General features: G+C 37.4%; 1 protein-coding gene across 22 annotated transcripts in view; it reads right to left on the reverse strand.

Annotated features, from left to right (window-relative positions):
- The window catches only part of OTUD7A (OTU deubiquitinase 7A), a 169,855-nt gene that overhangs the window by 86,710 nt on the left and 64,373 nt on the right, over positions 1-18,772 (reverse strand). For all 22 annotated transcript variants that reach the window (XM_021299275.2, XM_065076069.1, XM_065076064.1 and 19 more), the window contains 2 exons: positions 3,173-3,246; positions 2,456-2,561 (listed from right to left, as the gene is read on the reverse strand). The gene's annotated coding sequence lies outside the window, so the exon portion shown is untranslated. The remainder of the gene's footprint in view (positions 1-2,455; positions 2,562-3,172; positions 3,247-18,772) is intronic.

Below are 18,772 nucleotides of genomic sequence, written 5' to 3' on the forward strand. Positions count from 1 at the left end.
AAGCTGGTGATCAGAAATACCAGGGTAACAAGCATTATTACTCTGAGTGGCTCCATAATACATGCCTCCTACCACGTTGTAGATTTTAACAAAAATTGAATTGCACACCTTTTTGTAGATTTTATACTCCCCTTCGTCTGCTCAACAATGTGTTCCTTGTTGTCAGAACATCATTGCATTCCCATAATATTCTCAGACGCCTTCTATATCCTCATCACAACTAACCAGTTTATGAATAAAAACATTTAGATATTTTTAAACGTTGTTTCTCCTTCTTACAGTCCAAGCCCAGTTCTAAGTGGTTGTAAACCACCTCATATATTTCATAACTTTTATCTGCTTTAGGTGCATACACTAGAGCAGGAAGGGTGCTTTAGTCCACTTAATATTAAATAAGGCTTTCTTCATTGCCCCAGCTCAAGGAATACATGGTTAAAAATGCCCAAATAGTCAAATCATTGTTTATATTAACACCTTTTGTAAGGCTGATATAGCTTGCCAACACTGGATAGGCTTGGTCTTGCAGTGGATCCAATACAATTAGTAAGTCCTAAGTACTGAATCATCTTGCAAGGTGCTACAAACCACTATAGAGAAAGTGTTTCACGGAAATTGGTCATGATAAAGTTATCAAATTTAATACTGATGAAGGTTAAGAACGATTTTCCTTACAGTTTCAGGAATCATTCCTAGATTTTACAACAATAATAAAAGAAGTTATTGTATTTGCTTTTGTTTAAATTAATTCTGAATTAACTCAAACCCATCGTATCTGTAGATGCACAAGTGCTCAGGCCTATTTCTGTGTGCAGTTATGTGGGAGGCCTTGGCCCAGAAACTGGACTTCGTGCATCCTTACAAGGCACTGGGAATACACATGTGAGAACTCAGATAACACAGAAGTGAGAGTCTAGGAAACCCTGAAGAAATGAAGGCAACGTGGAAGGGCAACCATGAGAGAGAGAATTGTTGTCATGAGGACTGGGGATAAAGGCAATGCACCTATAGGAAACTATAGGCTTCATTAGTCCCCATGGCTGTTGAAAAAGGTTTTTACAATGAATTTCAAACCCAAGGTTAAGCTCCAAAGTTAGAAACAAATTAATGCATCAAATGAAGACACCAAGGCAGATGCATTTCCCATGCTGCAGTGCTATGGACTATTAGAATTCTGTTACAAATTCTCCACAATCACAGTGAACAATGACAGGAAACATATATTTGCAGTAATGGAAAATTGATCTCTTCTAGGTATTTTGTTATCCTGACATCCATAAGCATTAAACTTTTGTTTTAGGATTAAAAAACTATTAGGATTCATAGCAGTGAAAAAGAAAAACCAAACAAGACTCAGCCTCCAAGGTGTAAAAACATTATAGAACACTTCAAGCATGTCAAGTGTAATAACAACAGACCACAAAAAAATTATAGCTTCCAAAGTCACAAATATGCACAGAAATCTTCTGTATCTATATGAGGACGTTATAACACATTGTTTGCTCTAGCAAAAAAAAAGTAGGCAGACTTTAAATCTGAACACTGACTGGCCTCGAGGCCATGCTTCCAATGGTATGCACACTCAAAAGGGCTAGAAGAATATCCTGGCCCTAACTCTCTACAGGTCAAATTTCATAATGCAATAACACAGAATTTTTATTCTGTTCTCTTCTGTGTTAGCATTAAAATACCATCTTTAATTATATCCTCAATCTGGTATTTTCATTCAAGATCCCTGTTCTTAAGCATTTTGCAGAATCAACAGGGCTCAATCAGCAGCTCTTTCAAATGTTCAGCAGAACTCACCCATGCAAGTGTGACCCCAGAAATCTGACTTTAACTATTTGAATCTCTTGAAGGGAAGTTTATGATTTTCTTCTTTCTTTCCATGCTCATCTGTTCAGTACATGCATGTCCCACAAAACATTAATGAGCTTAGTTAAGAAGGTGCCTGTAAGGTGTGCAGTTGCTACACTACTTTAAAAAGTGGAACCAAGTATGATTGATTAGTTTAAAAAGCATTATTAATTTTGAGTTCCTGCATTTTATTACAATTTTAGAAGCTATATAGCAACTCGAAATTAAAAATCTGGCTTCTGTGTACTCAATTTTCAGTGTAATGTTCAAGACAGACCCCTTGGTGTCAAATCAAGAATACAGACCACAGTTTCTCATACTTTTCTCATGTACATTGTAGAAAGTGATTGTTTTCAGCTCCATGTAGTTTGCTGCTTTAATTTACTGAAGGTCTCCTCAAGCCATTCTGTGGACCTAATGTGGCAGGGGAAGAAAAAGCAGTCTGCAAGAACTTCTCAATCCAGCACTGCTGTCAAGGAAGTGTTATACCCAACATAATTCCAGAGAAGAAGAAACAATTGTGTGAAAAGTTTGGTTTAAGTAACGTATTTAGCATCTCAGAGAAATTCTGCAGCAGAAGCAGGGATAAAATCCAACTCACCATGGTAGGTTCTACTTGCAAAAATCTCCCCTCTCTCCTGCATGCTTTATCTCATATTGATGAAGCAAATGAGGCAGGCATCCACACCAGTAAACTCACTTTCTCCCTAGAAAAAAGACAGAGAAGTCAGCAAGTAAATGGTAATTTACAGCAGCTGAGAATCACATAAACACCACTTATTTAGCCAATGTATAGTTCAGTTCACTGGCCTTAGCAAGGTTATTACTACAGGGATCTTCAGTTTAAGTCTCAAAATGGGTTACATCATGTAATTACAGAATGAACTGTTAAGGAATATGAAAGTAAAGAGCTAAGCCCAAAAGAGAACTTTTGCAGCAACAGATCAACTGTTGCAGCAGTTTAACGTGGCAATGATATGGATGGTTTTAGGAACTTATTCAGCATCCAAGCTTTAGGAAGCACAGATAAAGATTCATTTAATGAGTAACACTGCATCATTCATCAGCTTTATGTTGCCACAGGCAATAGGCATGCTGTTAGCTTGTTAATAATTTTAGTTGGTTTCTTTGGTTGGCTACACTTAATTGTTGACAACCAGAAAACAAATTAAATCCTTGTTTTCTTTGCAAAACCCTTATGCTCAGTATTTCAAACCACCCAAATGACAGATGCTAATTTGAGGGGTGGAAGGGATGTTTATTGCTACTTACAGGAATGAGGTAGGTAGGCCCCTGTTTCTGTTTCTAATATGCTTACCTATTTAGGAAGGCAGGAGGCAACTGTCCAGCTAATTTCACTCCTGATTTTGAGGCTCTGCAGTTATCACGTGCCTGTGAGAATGAAGAGACGATCAGAACATGCTTTTACTGTTTCAGTCTAAAAGCAATACTATAAAGTACTGTTCTGCATCCATTCACCATTCCCGCTACACACACTGACGCTGGAATCAATTTGCAGCACTATTATGGAGAAAGAATTGCTTCCTTCCAGCTTTTACCATTCCCAAGATTGTTATAAGCACTTCAGTATGTCACTGTCAAGATCACAATAGTTTTTCCATCAAGAACTTCAGCCAGAGCCCAATCCAATTCAGAGTAAACAAATAAAACATTCATTATCAAACACAGAAACAAGAAAGGAAGCTTTTGGAGGGAAACAGAGTCTGACAATGACACATATCAATGTAGACATAAGGATTCTCAAAGGTAACTTGATAATCCCAAATGGTACTCCTTAAGATTGAGATTGCTTTGACTGGATCCGTGAGCATGTTGTAGTTTATCTAGCTTTTTATCTGGTTTACCTGTTAAGAAAGCAAAACCGATCAGCATATAGTCTTTTAAAGCCTGTTTAGTGACACTCTGCCCAAATATCATTCTTTTTGACCCTGACTAATGACTGCTTCTCTGTTAGTCTATGTACTGTTAATCAGGGTCTTAAAACATCTCTCGTAGAGTTTTTAGGGCTATCCTTCTTATACTTGCTTTCTCCCAATTGTTTGCACTTTTTGTTCCTCCTAGTTGCCACATATTTTTGCTATATTTTTCCCAGTGTGTGTTGTCGCATAGAATTATTTCAGTATAACACACCTTCACTGGTAATTTTTAAAGCCATAAGATTTTGCCTGCTTTTCAGGTTCAGTTGAATTTTTCCCTAGTTAACTGATGTTAGCCACCTAGAACACTAAGTTCACTTTTCTGTGAAATTCTACTGAAATGGGAAAAGAGCCATGGTAACCTGACCGTAAAGAACTGGCTACCTTCCATATTCATACACAGAGTACTTGGAAGTGGTGGCAGTCACGAAAATAACACATTCAAGGTGTGGAAAAAGGACGTGCAACTCCATGCAGTTGGGAACTTACATGTACATTTTTACAAATATCTACTGAAGTCCATATGCAAAACTATAGTTACATTTTTGACTAAATATATCACGCCTTTGATTCCCAGCATTATAAGAAACAATCCAAATTGCCAAATTAAGAGAGGTTTTTAAGAGATTGTCCAGACACTTTTTTTCACTCCTGCTGAGGTCTTTATTTCAGACTTCTAGATAGAAATGTTATCCAAACTTTACTTCAATTGCACTGTAGTGTTTATATTGTTATATGCCGATTGTACAAGTACACAAAATTAAGCTAAAATTCTAGTAGCCAAAAAATGGGGCTCAAGATCTTTGAGTTCATCTGATTGCTTTCCACCAGCAACATTTCATTCACAACACACGTTACAGTCACACACACAAATCATTGAGAGCAAGTGGTGCGTCAGTAATGCTGTTGATGGAAACAAAGAGAGCCCCAGCCTGTGGTGCTGTTCTGATGCCCTCACATCCTGCCGAAACACTTGACATTCACTAAACTCAATTAACACGTCCAGAAACAGCACACATGGAAGAACCACTCAGAATATCACTGTCCATCAAAGTACCTATTTGTTTCCCTGAAGTGCCATTAAAAACAGCTGTTCTAATTGCAGAAGTTCAAAAATAACCAGAACAAAGCTCTCTCTAGATAGCAAAAACGTGAAGTAAAAAAAGGAAAATATAAGACTGCGGAGAAAAGTCTCTCCTGGTTACTTTGCCTCCCGCTAAAACAATCCCTTGACACTTGTATGGATCCATTGGATCGCAAAAGAGGTTAGGAGAAGGAGAAGAAGTAGAGTGGTCTCTCTCAACTGGGTGAAATTTACATAACAGCACAGGCAATGGACAAGGAGATGCAAAACTTGCCCTTCCATGCAGAGGCCATAGCAAAAGCCATAGTTATCTATGATTGTGAGCTACAGATTCAAATGAAATTGTAATTGCCAATACAAGGAATGAACTTGACCTCAGTATTCAATTCTATATTCAGTTATTTGGTAAGTCTATCAAAATGATTCATACCTAATGAAAGAAAACCAAATGACACTACATTCAAATTGAAACAACCACAAGAAAGGTTTTATGGAAAGAACTTAAACATCTCCAGTAAGTTCCTATAAAGGTAATTATTGCTTTCAAAATCCAATCTGTGTCTTGTTTACACCATAACCGAAATGTGACAGTCTCTCACTAATGATACGTTAAGGTTTTGGTGCAGTAATATCTTTGCATGGTAAGACTCTAATAAGTACTGTATGTTCTCACATTTGATTACATGATACACATTATCAATATATTTATTATATCAATATTTATGCTAAGATTTAGAATCTATCTCTGAAAATAAAATACAGACACTTCTAGTTATGTAGATGACAGTTACATGTGTTGTTTCATCAGCCCCAAGAAACATACATACCAAAGAATTCCAACTTCAAAATGCAAAGAAGGACTTTTGCAAACAATTTCATTCCGATCAGTTCCCAGTTCCATCATGAAAGGCTGAAATGGGACAGCACAGGTATGCTGGAAGTGCCCGTGTTTAGGGTTTAGGGCAGACGTCAGATTTTGTCATTATTAGATACTAAAGGAGTTTTTGCTAAAGCTACTGTATCTGAACACTGGCAGTAACAAGTATCACCAAGATCCTGGAAAGTTTTCTGTACATTCCCTTTAGCTCTCAGTAGCGTGTGCCACTTTGAGGCAGCAGTCGTTTTGTCCAAAGCTCTAACCTAAAACATGAAAAACCTCTGTTATGTTCATTGCTGCTTTCAGCATCTGTAGCAACAGCTTGAAGTCAGAGAAAACACATTAATTGTTTGACAAGTCAAAAGCTAAAAACACCTTATTACAATGGAAAATTCTCTTTTAAATTGAAGACCTTATATAAAACACATACTTCTTTATCACAACAAAACTGGATTGGAACATCTTTTCCTTCAGTAGCCAAGGAACATTTTACCAAGAGTAAGAAAGACTAAATTATTAGACTGTGTAGCTACACATCATGAAATTAATCTGACTCTTCTGTGCTGTCAGAAATGCAGCCAGGTACTCTCATCAAGTTTCTGTAAACAGGACTGAGAAATGGAAGATCATAAAACTTGTTTTTATCTCCCCAATACTCCGAACACCTACACTTTGTTGTACATATTCATTTTTTTAAGATGCCATAAAATAAGTAGCTCTTTTTTTCTTAGCCATTGAAAGCTCAGAATTCTCAACTTAATGGGTTCTAAAGGTTTTTTTGCAAGTTAAAAATAGTATGGATCTAAATTGAACTCCAGAAGTTGATCTGAACTACATAACTAACTACACAATTGCACTAAAACAGCTTAAGAAATAGGAACCAGAGGAACTCCAATACTGGAAAAATACCTTGGAAAAGAGGGTTACATTTTATGCTTGAAGTGCCTAGCCTGATGAACTTGCACCACTTCTGTTGAATGTTATGAAGAAAATGGTTTTTTGTTTTGGTTTCTAAATACAAAGTTATCCAATTTCACCTGCTAACTCAATAAAAGGTGGATCTGTAGCCCTCTTTCATTAAAGCAGTAAGTTTCACAGAATACAAATGATGTCGCATTTCCACACATACAAAAACCCTGAGACATGTAATTCAAATCTTGATTCTTTTGCCTTACGTAAACCAGAAACAGGACTTCCAAATTACTTTTTGAAAAAAATGCTTTTTTTCTCTTTTATAGTCAGAAAATGGAAATAAAAAAACACGTAAAATGAGCAAATAGAGATTATCTGTAAAGAAAAACACTAATCTTGTAAAGAATGTTTAGTATGGTGTTCTGGCTTTTTGTCAGCACGTGAATTCACTTTTTCTTACAAACTCTCACAAATTGTACTGTACCCTAAATCACAAACATTCAATTCCAATTCTAAGGTGTTTTCTTTTCTCTCTCACATTACCATCAGTACTTACAAAATATTAATTTTCTTTCTCCATGATATGAAGTTAGCAACTGCATCAATGTAGGTTTTAAAATAATTATCATTTGGCTTAACATGTGAAAAGGTTACTTTTATAATCACATTTTCATTTATTTTGCCCTGAATTTAGAAGAGTTTAAACCCATACAAATCTACTGGCGTGATTAGTTTTAGTGACATCATTCTATTGTTCACAGGAAAGTGAACACCTAGTCATCAACATGACAGGGTTTTTCTGAGATCTTTTGGAACACATAGGAAGAAATCCTAACATCAGTGAGGTCAGAGAAAGTTTTCCAAGAACTTCACCTATACGCATAATTTAAATACTGTGAACTCTGTTACTAGGCAAACAAACAAAAATCCCAAGGCAAGATCAATCAATACAACTCATCTATAAACAGTGGTAACAGTAACTGACTTTTATCTGTGGATTCTGATTTTTTGCAGTTTGCAAGCTTTCATATTTGAATGTGTTTCAGTTTAAAATAAATACATAAAATACATTTCTATATAGGTGTGTATGTGCATATATAGATATATAAAATCTGCTTTGCTCATTCATTGTAATTTCCTATGGGTCTCTCAGACTAATTAACTTATCTACAACAAATTTATCAGAAAAAGCTATTTCTAAATTTTATACATACACAAAAAACCCACAACAGTATCCAAACAAAGCCACATTATGAACTTTCTCTGAAGGCTATCAGCAAAGTCATTTACAAGCATGCAGAAACTTCAGTGGTGGACTACATTAGGAAAACTTGTTGCTAGAGAGCTGTACAAACTTTAGCAAATAAATAGAGTGCATTGTAATTGCAAACTGACCTACCCTCTTCTAAAAGAATATAAAATGCGAGCAATTCAAGTTATTCTTCTGCACTCTACACCAACCACTCAGTTTTCTGACTTTGCATGAAAACAGAGCTATAATTTTACCCTTCAAGGCTTCTTTATAACCCTTCATCAACTTCATAGGGACAGCTTCACCTTTACAAATAAGAATTCAATTTCATTTTTAAAAGAATCATGCTTTATTAGCTATAAAACACACCTCTAGATACAAAACCTGACAAGCTCCAAAGCACACTAATGAAGGGTAGTTCTATACTATATTTCAAAGTACCTGGTCAGGTGTGACAGGACCTTTCTGGTCACTAATGGATGAGAAACTATAATGCAAAACTAGAGCCCGCAATACGTACTGATACCCAAACACTCACAGTGCATAACACAGTCTCTTATTGACTTTAGCTTCATTTCATGAGACCTATTATATTTTCCTTTAAACCTTACTTCGTCAAATAAAGCCATTTTCCAGTTGCCACTTTCCCAATAACACAAAAAATGGATTGACTTGGAGGTTGGTGAGAGCTTCCTGTAAAAGCAGGGAAGCTGCCCCTGCTTTATATAACCATGGAAGCATTGTTTTTCCTCAACTTCTTAGAACTGAGGACTGAGAGAGAAGAAAGGTGGACTGTGACCTGCCTCATCACCACTATCTGGCTGAGCCACGGGAATTTCAGCGGGCTGTGTTCAGAGAGCTGCTTGGTTTGCCACCCATCTGTGCTTCTCACCGGCAGCTTCTCAAGGGTGAGGGGTGGGCAGGAAATAGAATAAAGAGCATCAAAGACACTGAAACATGCAGAAGTCTGTGCTTTGGTAAGTGATAGCTTCTGCATCGTGAAATGTCAGCAGAGCAAATTCAAACTGTGTACAAGAGAAAGGAAAAGAAAAGAGACTGGGGAAAATCTCCGCGTGATTTAATGAGGTGGGGAGGGAAAATATATTTTGAACCATAGACCATAACTCAAAATATATATCTATAGCACAGATGTCAACGAAGGTTTTCCAAAAAATAATTACTCAAAAATCTCTTGTTAGAGGAAGACAAAGAAGAATTAAACCATCTTTCTTGTTTTTTAGAGATGTTCTAAGTGGAAAACATGATGATTATATGATGAGCTGTCGCTCAGCTACAACCCACTCAGTTCTATTACTGCTCACTACAGCTGCTTTAACATTCAGGCAGCTCAGTTATCTTTTATATTCATTATATGCAGAAATTCTCAAATGACCCTTATCACACAGGGCAATCCCTGCCCTCTGAGTCCAAACGGATTTGATCTCTTTTTGCTTTATTAGAATGTAGGACTGAATTGTGAAAGGAAGTAGGAATCCTGTTTCCATATCATTTGAATTCCTGCACCACACACATTTTTCTCTGCCCTTCCTTTTGCTCTCTAGAAGACTGAGGTTACACAGCACAGTGCACCATTTGCATATCAAAAGCAACAGCACTTTACATAAAAATGAAAAGCAGCCACTTCTCTGGTTTCACTGACTAAGAGTTTAAGACATGAAAAGAATTTCCTTCCTCTGAATCTGTAAGTCCAAATTCAGGTGTAACTCAGTTCATCAAGACTGGTTCAGATAAATATCAAAAATGAAGCAGCTCTCCAACTGCCACTGTTACCTGATACTAATTTGCCAGAGTTCATTTTCTTTCCAGACCCTTTTCTTATGGAGCAGTCAGAGACTCCACTGTCTGAACATAATTAAGAAAAACATGCAAACTGGTTCATAAAGAAATGATTCTTATTTACCTCCAGTTGTATATAACTTGTCTGAATGGCACTACCCTGCTTAACTGGAGTATTTCAATGTCTTTTTTCAGCTGGCCACCATGGCCCCAGAAGTGTCAGATTTTGTTATTAAATAAGCAAGTTGACTCTCTGCTCTACATTATACAATCTAACAAAAGAACATAAGCAGAGAACACTATTCCAGGTTACCATAACTTCATGCTAACGTAGCAAACTTGCTCTAAGTTTCTACATGGAAATGCCTCTTCCCAAGCATAATATCCAATACTGGTGTTAAGAACATACACACAAGGTATTAGTGCAGGATAGCTAGCACACCATGAACACCGAGCTAACCTGTGACCTTCATCAATCTCCAAGAGTCACAGCTGGGATACCATACAATTGCACCCTGTTTTTCTCAACAGGATGCAGAAGTGATTCAAGCACAAGGTGTATTACCTGCTAAAGTTCAAAATGCCCCAACTCTATCACACCTAACCTTTATGCCCTCAATGCATCAAATCAACCTCCATTAACCTAAAACCAGCATCTCCCCTCCAGAAAGCAGACAGGCAAGTAAGTAACATAAACACAAAGACACTCACAGCTCTGTTTCTGGGAAAGACCCTTCCTGCACATTAAGATAGGTGCGTAGCCTAGTGCTTGGCATACGAACAGACAGGTGACACTAAGGATACAAGCTGTTGTATCCTTGTGAAACACCATGACTGGCCATCTAGATGTTGCTCCCCTACCATTTTCATGATGGTCACATCAGGTAGATGAGCGCATAAAGGCTTTAAAAGCAGTAGGAGAGGAATACAACCATGTGTCCTCTCCCCCATAGCAGGACTGTGATTTGTGACATCAGTTTTAATGCCTTCCCTACCTGGCCACCCACGCTCTCTAGACAGAGCGATGAGGTGGGAATAGCAGAATGAATGACTCAGAGAAATACCAGCTGTTTACCGCAGTGCCTCACTACTCCCAATACCAACATTGGTGGGTGGTGGTTGAGCTGTCCTTGACCCTGCCAAATCCCTCTTCGACTACTTCCCACCATTAGAAATGTTGGTGTGTTTCCAAGTCCTACCATGAAGGCACTACCGATTTCATGAAGAAGATCTGTCTGCTTCAGATGGTTTAAAAGAAACATAGCTAGCAGACAATTCTTACACTCAAGAGAAGCATGCCAAGTATGATATTGGATTACACATTCATTTGACTTGTACCAGCCAATCAAGCTTGTTTATAATTCATGAGTCAGTTAAACCCCTTCTTAAATTCTCAGAGGTATCTGATCTATTTCCCTATGTCTTCAGCTAGAGCTGGATCATTTAAAGAAATTGCACTAGATCAGAAACAAGAACCAAGATTTAAAAACAGTCTCAGCAAATTTCCTTCCATTTTTCATCTATTTCTTACTTAATAAAGCACATAATGCAATAGCATGCTCCTTTAACATAAGAAAAAAGAGTTCATGAGTGATTCTGATACATTGCTATTTGCACAGGAATCTTTACAGTAATCCATTTTTATTTTAAAATAAATTTTATCAAATTCTCAAACATATCTCTGTGCCCCACATGAAGCCACTCCCATGTTTTTCCACATAATCCATAGAAGATTAAGATCTCAAATGCAGAGTAATATTATTGCCACCATTCTTTGTAACCCTTATAGGATTACGACTCATCTGGAACACAATATCCCTTTATTGCACTTCAGGTGATAAAAAGGAGAAACTCCTAAAAGCGTTAGGTGGACTTAGCTGCCAAAGTCACATATTTTATGGTGAATACATAGAAGGGCAGTCTACATCAATCTCCAATAAAGGAACAGGATCTTTCTATAAAATTTCATAAACCAGTAAGGGACAAAAGGCAGACAGAACATAAATAGGTGTTAACACATGGCAAAGACCAATGTGATCTAAGGTAGCTTAGCTAATCACTGACACATTCAAAAGATCAAATTCAAACCAAGGCTGACTGGATATGCAAGTGTTAGAAGCAAACATTTTTCACAGCTTTACTTCTCATGAAGCATGGAGAAGAAACTTGAAATTTCCAATTCAAACAGCATATACAAACCTCTTCAAAAAGATCAGAAGTCATATGTCAAAGCTATATTTTATACCCTGCACCATCTTCAGTCCAATCCTGCCTTTCTGCCTGGCTGATGTATTCAGAGGTTGCTGCTGGAGTCACTTCCTCTTGTCCGTCCTATTTAACTGATGTAATTCAACAGAATAGAATAAACTACTTCTGCAATAGCAGGAAGGCACATAGTGAACTGCGGAATACCAAATATACCAATTCACTTTATTCAGTGGTTACAAATTTTACCCAGAACACTTCACTGTAACTGACTGACACTACAACACAACAAATAATTCAGTAATCACACCTGCACCCGGAACAGTCTGTCTTGTTCAGCACTGAGGTCATCCAGAGAGGGGAGTTCGCAGCGCAGCTGCTGCGCTTTACATAAACACTGAGCTTCCACGGAAATTTGAATGCTTGCTTCTTCCCCTGCCCCTCCCCCCCTTTCTAAAATATAACTTTCCTATATGCTTTGGAAAACTATAAATTTGTATCTCCAACTGTCTTTTGTGGGCAGCATTTATTTGGGTTTGTTTTGTTTTGTTTTCTAATTCGAGAATGAACTACATCACAAAATTATTTCCTATTGTAAACAACAGAACTGTCTTATGATTTCAGAATGATATTAACATAAGGTTCTTAACTATTTATATAGCATAAGAAACAATTTTTAACAGCCTAATTCTACTTTTTCAACAACAGGCAAGACAGGGTTTTAAAGGAAAAATGCCAAACAATTCAGATAAGTGTGACGAACTGATGTTTTATGCTTCCATGGCTATAGCCTTTGGTGGTAAAATGACCCAGCATGCACTCGCTTCTTCACAACGCTAAGGTTCTTCTCCAAGACTGACCCTCCTCCTTCACTTTTTCATTTTACTAAACAAATCGCTTACAATAATGGGGAATAGTTACCACCATTTCTCATGTGCTAAACGTATCTTCTCTTCACAACATCCTTAATGGCTCATTTTTATTACAAATGTTACTCAGTATATACCTTCTCAGTACTCATCAAGACTGCATTCTAAACATTTCCCAAACTATGGTGGTGAAGTATGAAATTAAGATTTAACGTACAGGATAATCAATCTTCTATTGATAGCTACCATTTAACAGACAGTCTAAAATTTTGCAACACAAGATGTTTTGTAAACCCCAAGATAACTTAATTATAATATATATATTAATGCATCATTAACCTACACCAAAACAGATTCAAGCTCTCCTTTTTTAAAGAGCTGTGCAGGAATGCACGTTGTTTTACCCATGTTCCTGAATCAAGATGCAAAAGACAAATATCAGATGTTTCAGTATCGGCCAGTCTAGGTGTCCTAATTGAGCCAAAGCTCCTCACTGAAGCAATCTGGGAATCCCACTTCAACAAGCATTCTTAATGGGACCCGTTCAAATTCTCATATACACTGGCAGGATAAGCAGGAAGTTCAACAACAACAAAAAAAAGAAATATATTTGCACATTTCAATGCATTAAAATACTGCAGAGCTTCCATTCTTCTGTATTCAAGTTCCTGTGCATACATAAAAGAGAATAAAGTGAAATTTCCCATTTCAACTACAGATTGTGCTAGAAGCAGCATCAAAGATGGACATGTGTCTCTGTCAGTCCAGCTGAATGTCATCTAGTCAAATGCTACTAAAGCTACTTACTGAAATGAGTGGCAAAGTTACCATTGCCTTCAATAACAAGGAACCCCCTCTGAAGCTAAAAAAATACAACATGGTTGTTCTGCACTTTTCCAGTGTGCTTGCATTACATCAGCTTTTGCATCAAAGCTGGCAGTGCAGAGAGAAGCAATGCCAATTTTATGAACTGATGTAATCAAGCCTCCCATCTCTGTGGGGGGGTTGTTCCTATGGTCACAATGACATCAGACTACTCTGCCGACTCAGTAGTGGAGGGCAATGACAGCTCTTCACCTCTGCTCACACACCTCTCTGTCAGTCAGCTTGCACTGCAGTGGGACACAAAACACTTGCCACAAACCTCTCCCTCTTTTTTCTCCCCCTTCCTTTCTCTCAATGTTTCCAGCTATCGCAGGCAAAGGCAAAACATAACTTAAGAAAGTGGAAAGGGGATAAGGAGAAAACTCAGGAATTTAACAAAGCACATCTGAACACTGTAAAGCGGGTCATGAATTTACACACTGGAGCACACGCTGTTCAAATAAGAGCTGTATTTTAAGTGCAGCAGACAGTTATCCACACACAGAACTGACCTGGAAAGATTATGAAGCTGTTTGTCTGCCTGATGGCACAGGGAGATGCTCAATTGCACTCCAGCCCCATAGACACCCATACGGCAGTTAAATTAACAAGCTTAGTACTCTAAGTTTTCTAGTTTGTGTGGGTCCATACATGTGTTTCAAAAGGTTCCTACAAACTTTACTTTTCTGTAGCAGTTTCTACACCTGTAAAATGGGAATAATTACAATAATCTTAAATAGAACTTAACACATCTACTGAAGAGAAGTTGATTCCCTTTCTATTCACATAATCCAGCCCTGGAATTCCCTGTCTAATTAAATCTCTCATCTGAGACACAACATCTAGGCCAAATAAATCTACACTCTGCTCTGACACTTGCTATAGCTATCTTAGAATGCAAAACACACAAACATACTGTAATACCTCTAAAAAGTATATTTTGCAGTACTCATTTGTACTGTAGAGCTTTTGTGAGCAACTTTCATATTCTACCACTAGGGGAAAAACAAAAAATCCACAAAGTGAGTTTTTACACAGCCTTATCATCTAGAAACAAACTTCAACAGAATATACCAAAGAAAATGTATTTACACATGGAAAATACTGTAAAAGCTTACTGAAATCTACCAATATACGTATATTTTGTAATCTGACCTGCTGTACAGCACAGAAACATGCACCAGCACAAAAATCCACCATCAAACCAACAAACCTATTAACGGCCTCCCTATGCTCCCCCTCTACCTCCATGTCTTAAACTATTGGGAGAAATTAATAAAGACAAAATAGGATTATATTCAATGCTCTGATGTTTACATTTTTTTTGTTTCCTTCATCGAAATATATCTTTTGCAAGGTTTAAGGAAGCACCTGAACTACAATAAAAGTAACCTTGCCATAGACTGTAAAAAATGGAATGTCATACTACACAGCTATGTATAAGATTATCACATATTTCTTTTGTCATCTATCTCATATATTTTTCAGCTAAAGTCAGATATTTTCCATATATACTTTTTTAATAAAATGTAGACAATAAGAAAAAATATTGTCTATAGCTGAACTGTACTTCAATCCCTAAAACTGATTATTTTTATTTGCCAGCTGTCCTTCCCATTAATAAAAAGAGGACAATCCCCCCATATCTGCTATTATTTTTGAGCAGCTTACCAAGTAACATGCAAAGAAATGAAAAAATATTGCAATAACTAGAAGTCAAATGCACTAGAAAAGAGGTATTAAAATATAACACATATAAAATATGTGTTTTTATGGACAGAAAGAAAATGTTATGTACATGTTAAAATGTATATAGGCATTATCCATTTACATCATCTATATGTAATATATAGGTATATCTACACTGCATCTATATGTCTGTATATTACTGATATAAATGTACATACTCTTATCTATAGGGAGTATAGATATCAACTAATATCACTACCACCACTTCTTTTTTTTTAATTGGGATAAGCTGCCAATTCAAAATACGGGACTTGATACACATCAGTCATTAACCCCACTGTGAGTCATGCGCTTACAGCCTAAAGGATTTATTTAATATTTTTCTTGCCAGCAGTTGACAGACATCTGACAATGCAGAAATACAACATCTCATTTAACTTATCCACAGGCTTATTCCCCAGATGTTCTAGCAAAAGAAATAGAAAAAGTTCCACAATTTTAGGGTGGGGAATGGGAAACCTGTTTTGTTTGGTTGTTTGTTTGTTTTTACAGACAGAAAGACAAACCATACTGTGACAGGCATGGAGGTGACAAAAGGCAAGGGTTTCTAACATGAAGTCACACCTTCTCCTACTCTTCAAAGTAGTTCAGATGAATCTGTTGCATATCCCTTTACCTTGACTACAAGTCACTGGATTTTGCTCAAGGATAAAATATTCTCAGAGATTACTTAGCAAACTTTCATCAACTCTGCCTTTTCCTTGAAAGAAAACCAATCTTGTACGTTAGAAGACTAAGCTTTCACATTGTCCTCTGACTAATGAAGAATTACATACACGGCAACTCATTCATCATTTATAAACCTCAGCAAAATATATCTTCCTTTCACAAAAGACAAAGGTGTTCCATAATGACAATGGCAAAGCATCTTCACATATGAATAAAATGAAAAAACATCCACAGTGCACACAGCCTAACATTCAACAGAAAGACTGTCAACTGCAGAAGTAAAAAGCTGTTAAAGTCAAAAATAGAACAGAGTCTCTGCCTAAAATCCTCAACTGAGCAACTGTGCTACTGAATAGAACCCCGGACAGAAGAGGGAAAAACAGACCCAATTTTAGCAGTCAGAAAATATAATGGGGCTTGCAACTGGGAGTGAATTAAACTATGGGCTCAGGTCAAAACAGTGCAATTGACCATAAATAGGGTTTCCTATAGGCTGGAGTCAAAACAGTGGAATTGACCATAAACAGACTTTCAAGTATTACAGAGTTACAGTAGTATTATATCAAATAGCACAAGAGAGCCTGCAAAGCTGTTTTAAAAAAAACTTTCCATATAACAAAACAATAACAGTACCAGGCAACATCAGCACCCATCTTCAACTTGATACATCTGTGATATAAGTTAATTGTAATATTTCCTGCTCACACACAAACTGAAAGAGAAAACAGATCAGAAAACAAAATCTAGTTGTTTTCGGATGTTCATCTTTCAAATGTGTCAAACAGATAACATGCCCAGGGATACCACATCCTAACTTCCTGCTTTGTAACTCTGCTTTACATATGAGGCATCCTAAGGATTGAATTACAGTTCAAACTTTAAACTGAACAGAAAAGCTTTTAACATACTACCCAGAACAATAAACCAATTAACACTGTAGCAGACTTCAAGGCACGCCGTGTATCATCATTGGGGTAGCATTTACAAAAGTCATCAGTAGCTTCAGCAAAGCCCTAGCCAAAGCCCCCATCTCCGTTATTTCTAGTTAGGTGCTCTAGAAGCTGCTGCATTGGAAATCGAATATGGGAGGAAACCTCTGATTATGTCTCACAGTGTGATTTCATATTTTCCTGACATAAAACCAAACCCAGTATTTTGGTCAGATGGGACACAAAGTTCTCCATCTCATGCAAGCTGGATTTATCAGCCATGTGCAAATCCCTCCTATTGCACACACGTGGTACATCTGATCTGGATGTACGCTGTCAAAACATCTAGGATTTCTGTGCAAATGTAGCTCCAGACAAGCTGTGACTCCAACTGAATGTCCCATGGACTGATTAGAGCCACTACAGGAATTCCCAGGCAATCATCCAAAGGGCTCACAAAGCACCCGGACAAGAACCAACCTCACACAAGTGCCAGACACACAAGCCCACAGTACCCCAGACAACAAATCACTGCAACACAACAGAAAGCCCTTTTCAGGTAGAAGATGAACTTCATGAGAACTGGCCATTCTGGCATTGGCTTCAGGACAGAATTGTCTCTGTAGGGACTTCAAATTCTTCAGAACACAGATGGCAAAATTTGATACATCATAATGCTTTTACTGGGTTTTCATTTAGCTAAAACTTCAGAGCCTTTGTGTGTTCTTTGTGTGTGTTTACTAAAGAGCAGAAAAATAAAACCACTCTTCCTGCATAGCTATATCCTCAAAAACAAATGATGCAATGCAGCGAATATTCTCATGATCCCTTGGAAATTCTCACTCTAAATAAATGGGTTTTATTGCTCAAGCAGATATTGACCAGTACATTCCAATAAAGAGTGATCACCCTGTTCAGATTATCTCCACCACCCTTACAAGAATAGTTTGTGACCACAGGAAGGAAAAAAACATACAAACAAAAAACACCTCTACCACCTTTCATGAGGAATTTGCTTTCGGGTTTTGTGTGTACCACAGACTGTGAATGCTGTCAATGTCACAGCAAAAAGAAAACTGCTTCCATAATTGTGTGTTCCATCTGAAATATCAAAAAGAAAACACAATTCCAATTCTATGACCTGTTTATAGGTGCTAAACAAACATTACGAATCACATTAAACAAGGAGAGACACCAAACCGCCGACTCCCACTGCCGTAACCTGATCAGAGCCAGGGTCCTATCTTATGAACAAACACTGAAGAGATGTCTGAGGAGAATGGTAACTGAACTGTAATCAGTTCTTCCCTAGAATATATTAATGTCTCCAGATGACCAGAAAGAAACTTTAAAAATGTAACCTGAAATAAGATTTTTGCTAAATTATTGTGTGAAGAGTTACAGACTTCCACCAGAGCAGCCATCTAAGCAAGGTTCTTACAACCCACCCCCACACACGCTCCTTCATTGTTTTATGTACATTTAGCATCTCTGCTTGCTTTTCTAACAAGTAAGGGTTTTAAAATTATTTCCAAACATGAAATTGCAGAGCATCACGCAGCAGCTCAATGCAGACATTTGCCCCTGAATGAATACAGATAGCAAATATTAAGAACATAAATATTTCTACTAGGAAAAGGCCAGGATTTATTCCATTGGTAATCCTGACCCCCATGGACTATTCCAAATGCACAGACAGTCAGAGCCAAACAGAACAGCTTGCAAACTCCAAATCTGCGCGAGCAACGCTGCTCTTGACCTTACAAGGCACTTG

This window comes from Columba livia, chromosome 11 (assembly GCF_036013475.1).
Source record: "Columba livia isolate bColLiv1 breed racing homer chromosome 11, bColLiv1.pat.W.v2, whole genome shotgun sequence".
Classification (NCBI taxonomy): domain Eukaryota; kingdom Metazoa; phylum Chordata; class Aves; order Columbiformes; family Columbidae; genus Columba; species Columba livia.